Genomic DNA, 12,533 nt, shown 5'->3' with positions numbered 1-12,533 from the left:
AGACATCAGGAGAGGATATTCCTTCAGTTAATATAGTTCTCATTTTCCCAGTGTAGGGGGTGGGAAAAGGGAAGGAGGTAACTGATTAGGAATGGGAACCTGGAGGGGAGGGATGAGATTGAGCCAGGGCTAGCAGAGGACCTTGGTGGTAGTGAGGAGCAGCAGTTTGCTTCTTTGAAAACTGGAGATGGAAACTGCACTTGGAGCAAAATAGACAAGGGTAGGATATCTCTGAAATAGTGCTTTTTGGTTTCCTTCCTTTTTTCCCTAAGTAGAGAAAGATTATCGTTGTCTCAGGTGTAAGAAGAGGCAGGCATTGACTGAGTGAGATACCAGAGACTAATCGGATGCTTTGGAGAGAGGAAACATTTGAAGGAAGCTGGTAGTCAGGAAGGCATAAATAAAATTTTGGATGGTAGGGAGTGACTCTTGCTGATGGAAGAAGCGGTACCAGTGGGGTAAACTAGAGAAGAGAAAACTGTATGGCTGAGTGATGGAATAGATAGAAGTGATAGTAGGGGATGGCCATGGATAGTAGTGGTTAATGGCCATGTGCATTTGTGTGCAGAAAAAATGCTACTTGCACCTTGGGCTTTAGTTTAACACCCCTGAACATGGTCTAAAATACTTTGAAGCTCATTTCCTGTTCTGCCGTGTCCCTGGACATTTAATCTTGACTATATTCTAGCCCCACCATCAGTGTTTGGGCAGTCAGCCAATTAGGAGACCTGATTTGGCCTGAAATGATCTGTAATTTTTCAGCTGGCTCAGCTCACCACTGGCTGAATGGCTTGTTTCCTAGTCTCCTGAGTACTAGCATAAGGAGTAACTGAGCTTGCTTTTACAGGGCCACTCAAGCCCTGAGAAAAGAATGATTTGCACAGAGATAGTGACCAATGTAAGGAATATAGGGTTATAACATCCTTTATCTGTAAAGCAGTATTTCAGCTGTTACAGTTGATCATTCTAGTAATGCTGCAGTCATAGACAATCAGTCTTTAACCTGCTAAATCAGCAGCATGTGTGGATATCCAAGCATCCTTATGTACCAGTTGTCTTGCTTCTACAGAAGTGCTAGTTCTGTAGTCATAGGTGACTGGCTGCGACAATGCCAGGGAAGTTGTGTTCTGGGCTTTAACTGTCTGGTGATCAGCAGAGGGGACCCATGCTGATGGTGTGCAGCAATTACTTACCCAGGGATATCTTCTGACCGCATGGGTTAACTTCTCAATATCAGGTAAGCAGTGAAGGCAGTGTTGTCACTTCTCCAGCTGGAAGTTGGGTCTTCAGATGGGTCCCCTCTGAGTTTGTCCGAGAAGAGCTTCCCGAAGCTTAACCTGCCAAGACTTGTGTATGCAGTGGTGATCTGTGCTCTAGGTGTTGTTTTGGTTGTCCAATTATCATTTATCTTACTGTGTTTTTATCCTATAGTCCTCACTTTCCAGCAGATCCTTGCCTTATTGCTGTCGGGACTTTTTACCTGTCAGTAGCTAGGTATTAATCAACTTAAATATAATGTGCAACTGTAACTGGAGTCTCTTTTATTTTTTTGCTGAGAGCTGATATGTGTGAAACCCTGTCAAGGTGTTTTCTCTTCCTCTGTCTTTTACATCGTTAGAGGACGACAGCTTCCTGCTACTAGCTCAAATGGTGCATTCTCTTAATGATGAAAAGCTCCAGGATTTCAGTTTTGAAACACAAGAATATTGAAATGATTGTCAGAATTTTTAATGATTTCTGCTTCTTTATTTTCTTAAGAAAACACACCCTTTCCCCCAACCACAATTCTATATGACAAATACCTTTTGTCAGCTTATTTTCTGTTGTCTCAGGTTCTGTTCTTAAGGTTGCTTACTTGATACTTCTAAAAGTCAGGAAGATACTGCTGCTCACATTTAGTGTCTTACTTTTTCTGGTTGTTATTTGAAGCTAAATAGTTTTCAAACCCTGTTCTTAACAAAATAAAATAAAAAAAGGGGGGTTGATAGAGGTGTTTGCTTGTTAACTGTTTTGCTTGAAAAGTTTTCTTGGTCTGTTATGGTTTACTTGGTCTTTTATCTGAAACATGAGTAGACCAGGAGTTTTCTTCTTTCTGCTGTTGTTCATCCTGGAATCGGATGTTTAGTGTGGGGTTTTTTGGACAAATTCTTTTCCAAGTATGTCCCCTCTTGTTGTTGCATTTTAGAACAAGCTTATAATGTCTGTAGAATGTCACAGAAGCATCTGTCCTAGCACTTGTGGAGAATGAGGATGTCCTGTTAAGTATTTAAAGCGTTTGTATTAAGCAGTTCTCATGGCAAGGAATTAATGCAGCTTTCACTGGGATATTCTTACACAGTGACTGCAGCAAGCTTTTGATACCTGCTGAATGAAAGTTTTGAAGCTATAATATGAAGGTAACAGGCAAAATCCTGTTTCTCTTTTGCTTGAAGGTTCTCATATGTTGCTGCTTCCGTATGTCAGGTGAAATGTTCAGAAACTTTTCATAGCTTATTACGCAAACAAATATTGTTCTCTTTTTGGGGTGAACAACCTGAACAAGGGCAGATGCACATCAATAGATGTGCTAAAAATTTCTTTGCTTTAACGTGTATATGCGAAACCAAAAGAAATTTCTTCAACTGGCTAAAGCTCCTATGCAGAACTTCAGTTTCTGGAGGCTGCTATTTGGGTCCTTTCCATTACTCCTGAAGATTTCTTGCTGTGCCTCTAGAATTTTTTCTTTTCCTCTGGTAGTATCGTGTAAAAGGAGAGATATATAATTCTGGGGTCAAGGAAGATCAGAAGAGGAGGGAGAGCAAGATACTGTGTATAACGCACATTTTCAATTGCCATTCCTTTGTTGTTACTTTGTTCTTGTGTTTGTCCCCATATCCTCCCAAAATTCCTGTACAAATCTGAGGTTTTGAACCCAGCATCCTGTCTTGGCACAACTCTTAGGCAATGTGGGTGGAGCAGAGGGTGAAGGAGTAGCAAGTTAGTACTGCTGTAGTGCTGAACATGTAATTCAAGTTTCTGTAGAGCATACGCCGAAACAGTTGCTGGTGGTGTACAAAATGGAGGCCATTATTGATTTTTCCGTATGTAAAAAAGTATTTAAGAATTATGTTTCTAAAAAATCAAAAACTTCTCACTCCAAAGAATATTAAAATGTTGTATAAAACAGTAGTTGCACATGCAACTTGTGAGTCTGCATGTGCTTGAAAGGGTGAAAATTAAGGTGTAGCAGGAGCCAGTGATATTTTTGGATTTTAGGTGTTTGAATCCGTTCTTTTTTAAATCTAAAATTAGCTAAGTCTTGCTAATTTTAGGATTCTGTTTAATGTTGGGTAGCTAAGTTAGCAACTTTTTCCCAGAAGAACTTCTATCAAAGCAGCTTTGTTTGTCGTTGTGAAAAACTTGAGTTTACAATACTCAGTTTGGTATATAATAAAGAAAAATAAGTAATGCTTGTGAAGATTGTAGCATGGTGACCTCTACAAAAGATGAGCTTTGACTGATATGGAAAATGCAGTAATGTTTCAGATTCTGCAGCAACTTCTGTGATACATGCCATTTCATAGAGTGTTTAAACACATCAGCATAAGCCGTAAAGAAAAATAAGAGCTGTCTCTTATTTTCCTTTATGGCTTATGTTGATGTGTTTAAATCTTTGGGTTTTTTTCCTGTTGGAAACTTAGTTTTAGGCAATAGTAGTAGACTAGAAATAATATTTAAGAGCTTAATGCTGTATGTAGGAGTACTCTGGTTCCTTTTAGTTCTGCTGGAGTATATGCTTCAGAATCTGGTCGGTGCCGTCAACATCAGTGAGACTGCCTCATCCTATATGTAATGTGTTTATTTATAAAAGTTCCTTCTTTCATGGGAGGCAGAGATGATGCAGGACAGTTCAGTTCATTACTGCCTCAGTGTCACAGGACCAGCTGTGTATTATTCTGCCTTCATCAAACTATTCTTTGTGTCAATAAATAATACAGTATGCAAGATGTTGGTCTTACACTTGACTGTAGTGAGTAGAGTGTAAATACATTGCTATGTACATGTTTAAATTTGTATAACAGCAGTGTTTCCAGTGACTTAGAGTGATTTGTAGTATAAAATACTGTGGTTTGACATTGTTAATTGCAATGGGCTTCTGAAATTAATCCTAAATAAAATAATCCTACTGGTTTTTGGTGGATTGAAACCTACATCAAAATAAACCTTGCATTTCTAAATGGAGAATTGTTAACTTTTTATCCTACCCAATTCTCTTGTTCAGTATTGATTTCTTTTTCTGTTTCCTACTCCCATAGTCTATATGTATTTTTCGCTCCCATTTCTTGTAAAGTTCTTCCATCTTTATTACTTCTAGAAAATAGTCTGTCTCATTTTGGCAGTTGGAAAGGAAGATCTGATGCTCCTGTCAGTATGGTGCTAGGATACAGGAAGATATTTAAAATAGTTTTACACAGGACAAGTTACCACCATTCCTGAACTTTTAGTAGACTTTTCAGAGTAATTTTTTAGGCATAAGATTGATTCCTAAAAGATATATTTTTCCCTCTATATTAGCATTGCAAGTGTTTTGACACATTTAAGACCTTATTCTGCAGAGGCTTAATATTCTTCACAGAAGTAATTAGTTGCAGATGTTAAATCAAGTTCCTTTAATCATCAAAAAATCTAAAATAATGCCTATTTTTGATTGTGTTAGTGCCTTGAGGGTAATGTAGTTGTATCCTTTTACACTGGAGAAGCAGAAGAGATAAAAAAGATTTGTTTGATAGAAGTGTAGTGATTGAAAACTACATTCTTGAACTTTGTGAAACTATTGCTTTTTCTAATGAAGTAGTTTTGTATCTGAATGACATTAAGACACAAAAAGTGGAATGAGCTTGCTTATATTTAGTTGGAAATGTGTAATTTTGTTTGCTCACCAGCATTGAAAGTTGCATTCATTGCTGTTTTAGTCTTAAAAAGTATTATTTTCCTTCCTGAAATAGTTGACCTGATTCTTCTGAAAATCTGTTTCAGCCGATACTGTAACTACAAAACAAAGAAGTTTCATTTAAGCTTAAAATGTTGATACAGTCTCTAGTGACCCTTCTTAGTGTTGATAAATGCCTGATTGCTCATGTAAGTGCAAGTGTAGGAGTGTTTGTAGAAAACAACTACTTTTCTTCCCTGGTAAAATTTGAGCTGACTGTACCAGGTATAGCAGTGCTTCCTGAGCTTGGCACCCTTATCCTTTTTAAAGTTGGTTTTTGGGATTACATGGCTGCTGTAGACAGAGGTGAGGAACAAATGCCTTTGCTAATGGTCACATCACTTGACAGATTCTCAAATAAATTTTACCAGTTCTGTTCATGTAAATATTCATAACATAGGAAGCAAATAATTCCCAAATAATGGTCACTTACCTGCATATCTTTTTTTTTCATTCTTTCAGATGCTATACATGTTCCACATTTGATAATGTTAGCTGTACTGTTTTATTCTTAATTGGAAGATATGTTTTGTTCTTTTTATTATGGTTGTAAAGAAACTCTGTGAGTTATCTTTTATATTAACATTCTTTATTAATAAATTATTAGTATATGAAGATTCATGAAGGTCTTGGCTATATTCCAAAATACTACATAAGATACCAAGGAATACTCAGTGTCTTTTCATTTTAGAGAGGACTTCATGCATAAGGGATGTGCTTCAACTCTGCACTCCCTTCTGCAAGTAGTGAGCCCATTCAATCTGTGTTTTTGAAATTCTCTCTAAATATATTTCCCCCAGAATTTTGCTTGTCCTCATTCTAAAGCTGTTTCCAAGGCCCATACCTAAATTACAAGACAAAGGAAAACAATTAGGTAGAGACAGTAAATGAGTAACAAGCAGAAGTCGCCTCTAATGGCCAGCATAGAAATCTGTGAATTTAACATACTGGACTTCTGGAAGTAGCAATGTTTTTTGGGTCTTTTTTAAAAAATGCATATAATGAATTACAATTGCAGGGGAGAAAATACAGAAAGGCAGCCTAAGGATGTCAGTATTAAGTGGCTTGTCTTCCTGGTGCAATTGCTGGATGAAAGGAGCACGATCAAGTTCTGAGGGTTTCTAATGGTATGGGTTAAGGAAGACTGAATTTAAAGTACTTGGAAATTAAGCAGATAAATTAGGTGTAGTCAGGTTCTAGAAAATGGGAAGAATGCCCAGACACTGGCAGTCTGGACAATGGAAAAGTTTCCACTGCTAAACAAAAGATATGGAAGGAAGATTAAAAGTTGCAGTTTATTTGCCTTGAAGGTGATACCTAGATACCTACAAAGAAATGTCAAGGGCTAAGGTTTTGATTTAAACAAGAGACCAGATCTGAAACAGGATCTGCGAACATCCATCATGGAGATGAGAAGTCTTGAGGGCAGTGATGAAGGTGGCTGAAAGCCCAGATTCTTGGTTTGAGATTTGGGCTGCAAACAAGATCAATTAGGGGCTTCATTTCTTGCAGAGGAGTGGAAGGAAATTTTTTTTGGAGAAGGTCTGTGTAGACTTTGCAGGAGTATTTAGGATTCAAGGAGAGTGCCTGGGCCAATGAATTCTCTTCTCCCTAGCATTGTCCAAATAAGTTCAATGATTACAGTGAGAAGGACTGGCATCCAAAGTGGTGGCCATGCCGTTGTTGAAGATCAAGGAAGCAAACTAGTGAAGCCTAAGTTGGTGCAAATAATAATAAAGGAAGGTAGGATGTTGGAAGATGAAGTCAAGAGGAGAAAAAAGCTAAAACTGGATGGAGAGGGGTAGGAGTTAAATAAGGATTCTGTCTCATGTTCCTTATGTTTGAGGAACAGTGCTCATGTCATATGCAAGTCTAACTACATGCTAGAAATAAATTCTGCTGTCATCTATGTCTAAAAGATACCACTCAAGGAGTCTGGTTTTTGGGGTAATTTTCTGGGCAATAAATCACTGAATCACAGAGTACCTTAAGTTGGAAAGGACCCACAAGGATCATTTCTGGTACTGAGGGGACAAACCCAGGAGTCACACTCTGTGCCTGAAAGTGTTGTCCAAACACTTCTTGACCTCTGTCAGGCTTGGTGCTCTGACCACTGCCCTGGGGATCTTGTTCCAGTGCCCAACCACCCTTTGCATGAGGAACCTTTTCTTTTATCCAACCTAAACCTCGCCTGACACAACTTCAGGCCATTTCCTCAGTCCTGTCACTGGTTACCACAGAGGAAGAGATCAGTGCCTGCCCCTCCTCTTCCCCTCTCTAGGAACTTGTAGACCACAATGAGGTTTCCCTTCAGTCTTCTCCAGGCTGAACAGACCAAGGGATCTTAGCCACTCCTTATAGAGCTTCCTCTCCTGACCGTTTATCATCAGAGGAGGACTCTTCTTTAGAGAGCCCTATGAGAGCCCTGTGTCCTTTGTATATTGTAGCACCCAAACCAGCCCCCAACACTCGAGGTGAGGCTGCCCCAGTGCAGAGCAGGACAATCCCTTCCCTGTCCTGCTGGTGATGCTGTGCCTGATGCCTCCTGGGATGATGGCTGGCCCTCCTGGCTGCCAGGGCACTGCTGGCTCAGATTCAACTTACTGTTGACCAGCATTCCCAGATTCCTCTCCACAGATTTTCTGTATATGGAAGACTTGTTTAACAATAATTTTTCAAAATGTGTTAGATATGTTCTCTTCTGATGTCATAATGAACTGTTATTAACTCCCCTGGTGGAAGAAGGGTTGAAATGGGGAATAATCTGCATTTCAGCATTTCATTCCTAGGCCACTAGATACGTGCACAACTATATAGTGTGTGTGTGTATATAGCACATATAGGCATTGCTGTTTTAAGTAAAACGGTGAGCAGGTAGGATGCTTGCAGATGACTAAAAGCATAATGTTCTTAAAGTAGTTTAGAACATTCACAAAGGACAGTTTGACTGTCATTTCTTTTAACTACAAAAACTTTTTCCTACTAAGTTATCATCTATCTGCTCTGCCTGTGCTAGAGTTTTAGGCTGTGTCCATCTGCAAGGTTATTTTAAACAAAGGTGAAAATATATTTAGAAACAGCACTTTGGGCAAACACTGTCAGATAGATGATTTAGGGACAAAACATTCTGTTGAAAACGTGCATAAGATTCCTCTTAAAGTCTCTTTGGAAAATCTTTATAACCAATACTGAGTGTTTTTGATATACTAAAGTTACCTTCATGCCTGTAGGATTCATTTATTTTCCAATAAAAATATTATTTTCTAACCAGTGATCTCTGACCAAGTTCATTACCTGAAGAAAAAAAAAATCAGTGAAATAAATATAACATTAACTTGCTTTGAAGGAGGAAGCTCTTGCTAAGTATCAGCTTCCCTGTTAATGGTGGAGCTTCCCTCTTCAGCTGTCACAGACACATACAGCTCAGAGCAGCCCAGCAAAGTGGGAGAAAGCAGTAACTTGCAGGTTGATCATGATGAAAACCAAACATTAGGAAAAAATAATCGAGCCTATACATGCTAGAGAGTAATGCAGCCATCCATATGGGAAGGTTGATACAGCAAGAACAAAAACCAGCACAACTGTTCTGTTCTTCCAGTTCTTCCTCCTTCAGACTCCAACCATGTGAGGGGCAGTGTATGTATCTCCATGGCTCTTGTATGCCATGAATGTATATTCACCATATACTGAGAGAACTTATGGGGATATTATAAAACCATGTATGCTGAAAGACTGGGGTAAAGTCTTGCAGTTAATGTGTGAACTGTTCTTTAGGTGCTGTTTTTTTTTTGTTTCACTGTCTCTGAAAGTAGCGTCTGGTTGAAGATCAAGCTTGACCAAAGGATAAAAGTTCACAATTTCCACACAGGTTTTTTCTGAATGACAGGCTTACATAAACATTTATGTCCTCTAACAGTTGCCTATCCATCTGCTGAAAATCCAGATGATAATAAATGTGTGTCCTTTTGATATGTAAGCCAGTGGCATACTTTTTAGTGGCAAGAACAGTTGCTCGTGGCCTGTTTGCTTCTCCTGACTCTATTATAATTTTTATTTCTGTTTTTTTTTAATCTTGAATCTCACAAAGAAATTTGAACGAATTTTTAGAGGGTTTTTTTGCAGTTTGTTTTCTAAAGAGCCTGTTGTGTCACAGAGATAGAAAAAACTTTTGTTAAAAGTCATTGTCTTGACAAGTGAGGCTTGGTAGCTATACAGAAGACTCGCTACTGTGTGCATAATTAAAGCCCATTAAGTTCCAGTTGGTGATTTGAGTGTCAGGCATTATAATTTGTGGTCTTCTCTGAGTGATATTCAGGCAGCTCGTGGACACGTTGAGAGCAGTGTTCCTGCATAGGCAGCTGCAATAGCTCATTGCAGTGATTATTTTAAAAACTTGCACCTGTTTCTAGTTTCAGATTCTAATTATTAGATCTATTTATGGTTCTCAGCAAAAACAGTCTAATCTCAGGTTATTTTAATAACATTGCTTGTTTTAAAGTAGCTACTGCTGTAGTTTCATGGTACTTGAGCCTCTTTTGAGACTTTTGAATAAGCTTTTGGGATGACTAGAAGAAAGTAGCTTTCTGTTAGATAAGATTTTGATGATTTACTCAAAATATTTTAAATACTTTTAAGAGTTTGCTTATATTGCTTGGAAATGGGGATAGGATACGGAAACAGTTTGACAGGTTTTTGTATTTATGCTGGGATTCTCTCCAATCTTATTTTTAGATTGATCCTTCTGAGGTCTCTAATGATGAGTATTTTAGTATAGTTCTCTCTGCATGTATTAAATTGTTGCTTATTCTTTCTTCTGCTGGCAAGGGAGCATGTTAGTGACTTCAGGGGGTGTCAGCTGCTCATCCATAATCAGTATTCTCATTCTCTTAGCTTTATTCTATATTTTCACTCAATTCTTGTTGCTTAAGAACTCAGAAGGAACGTGGTATTGTTATTTAGGGATATGATTTTTCTTCCATCAGGGTTGTATATTTGAATATATTTGGTAAAATATGTCTTCAGTTGGCACATAGAATATGACATATCATCTAGCTCATGCTGTCCATCACTGGTAATTGCACAGAGAATATGTGTCTGCAGAAGAAGCTCTTGTGCTATCTCCTGTAAACTCCCTCAAATACCTGTTGACCTTTCTCTTCATCTTACTGTTTTCTTATGTTTATCTCAAAATGTCACTTCCTGGAAGAAAGGCTTTGAGCTAATCATACAGTTAGCATTGGGATTTTTCATCTCTATTGAATCTGTGTATTTTCTTCTGAGTGACTGGAGGAAAGCAGACTATGCCATTCAAAATTTCTAATGACTCTTAATTGGATTTTAGTGCTCTAGAAATCAACAGCTTTTATGTATTTATACAGTGGTTCCTGCAGTGTAGACAGATGTGAGTTCAAAACTTGTTTTCCAATTTATGGCTGTTTCATGCAGTCTGAATCTAGAAACAGGTGAAGTTTGTAGAGTGATGGAGCTTATATTATGGTTGTTGCATGCAGTACCTGGAACTGAAAACTTAGAAAAAGGTAAAAGCAAAATCTTCCTGGCACTTGATATTGATGGTGCAAAGTTGTGAAGGTGCACAAAGCACATCAGAAGTGACTCATTTCAGTGAATCAGAGTCATTGTAGCTACTCAAACTTCATAATTCTTTTCCACATAGGGGGATTGTATTTGGGGACTTGCAAATTAACCACGTGTTTTACCAAACATAATTCTATTTATCAATAAAGCAATTAGGTTAATGTAAATAGACCCTGACCAGCTTTTTATTAAGATCTGAGATACACTGTTACCTTTTCCCTCATAAAAATGCAGTTATTTCAAGGATGGTTGATCCTTTGCAAAAATAATTTCAGTATCTGTCAGCAAAATGTTAGTGAATTTAGTCAGAAAGTAAAGACTGTCATTTGCCTCCAGATACTGAGATTTGAATATGAGAAATATACCTGCAAAATGCATTATTCCCACACTGAAGTATTTTGATTCTTAACCATTCAGTAATATTTCAGATTCCTCATTCTCTGTCAAGCAGCTCTTTGGCTCCATTACATCATTCTGTCTCCTGGGGAGAACTTGACTGTGGGAATGATGTCTTGTTCTGGCGACCTCATTCTCTCTAGTTCCAGGTGGTAGAAATTTTTGTCTGCTTTTGTTATTGATATTTGAGCACGATATTGCTGCCACGGCAGAGTATGAGTAGGTTTTGCAGGAATGCAAGGAAGTTATTTCCTCATATACGTGGATCATGGTAGAAATAAAGGTTATTCTAAATGATATTGCTTATTTTCTATTTTTAGAAGAGTGTTTTGCTGCTTTAAAAGTTTTTTCTTTGCTTCTCAGTTAAGGGAGAGAGGCACAGATACCATTAGACAGTATTAATGATCTTGCATTTGACAGTCAAATTGAGGAGCTGTCCTTTTTTTTTTTCATTGTTTGGAAGAAATATGGATGTGGTGTGAATCCTATTGAGAAAAGTGGCTGAAGAACTTAAGTTTGAAAGCATTTTCATCAGTGCATGTATTAAAATGTTGCTTTGTATTTCTAGTACTGATATGTTGAAGGTAATAATGCTGCTATAATTTATTTTAAATAGCACTTTGGAAAAATGTGAGGGGTAATAAAGTACTCTTTTTGCTAATAAAGTTCTCATTTTTTTAACCTAATGCTTGTTTTAAATGCCTACAATATTTTTTTTGGCTTACATTAGTCATTGAGCTACTCTGTTTTTTAAAGAAGCTTGAAAAGGTGGTGCTATATTGAGAGTCTGATGTATTTCTTTCTGATGCCTTGACATATTTTAGGACTGGAATGGGCCATTTTTGTCTATTGTTAGAAAAACCTCTTTACACCAAGTTCAGAGCAGTATTCTTCATTCTATATGCAAATCTTTAAACCTTAATTGATTGTTAAAGATCACCCTGAAAGATACTGCTTAAAAACAAGATGATGTTGGTCTTGTTGAAAGTGAATTTCAAAATCATGTTTTACTAAAAGCTCTTATGTTCCTAAATGGCTTAATTAATTCTGCTCTTAGGACTGATGGTTTAAAGACTGGATTGAAACAATGAGTTGTGAATTGAAGGAAAACATGCTGTCGTGGGTGTTGTTAATAAACAAAGTGGCTGTGATTTTTTTTTTTTTTTTTAGTGGTTACTTCAGATCTTGTCAAGTTGTGTATGATATATTTATTGTGGAGAAAATGAAGAGCCCTTCTGATTTCTTAAAAAAATATTATTGAATTATTGCTAGATATGTCTCTGCACACATCCTGTAGTTGAAGTAAAACTCTCTAAATTCTTGAGTGGACAAGCAAAGGTGCTAAGACAATCTAAAAAATTCCCATGATAAATTTTTCCACAATAGTGTTGTGGACATATGTGGTGTTCTTTTGGGGTTCCTGGCAAAAATAATGTAGGATTGTGCACTAACATAAATCAATAAACTTGTCATTAGGATTAGATCATTAGAATTGCTTAGAGAAAACCAACTTAGGATGTGGCTTCTGTTGAAGCAGCAGTTTGTTTGTAAGCAATATGATTTTAGTAATGAG

General features: G+C 37.5%; 1 protein-coding gene across 1 annotated transcript in view; it reads left to right on the top strand.

The window, feature by feature from the left end:
• MAN1A2 (mannosidase alpha class 1A member 2) overlaps positions 1 to 12,533 on the top strand; it is a 134,353-nt gene that overhangs the window by 16,891 nt on the left and 104,929 nt on the right. The window lies entirely within an intron of this gene.

The sequence above is a fragment of the Sturnus vulgaris genome, chromosome 2 (genome assembly GCF_052056855.1).
Source record: "Sturnus vulgaris isolate bStuVul1 chromosome 2, bStuVul1.hap1, whole genome shotgun sequence".
Classification (NCBI taxonomy): domain Eukaryota; kingdom Metazoa; phylum Chordata; class Aves; order Passeriformes; family Sturnidae; genus Sturnus; species Sturnus vulgaris.
Note: the sequence above shows the minus strand (reverse complement) of the source record. Positions and strands in the feature narration are given on the sequence as shown.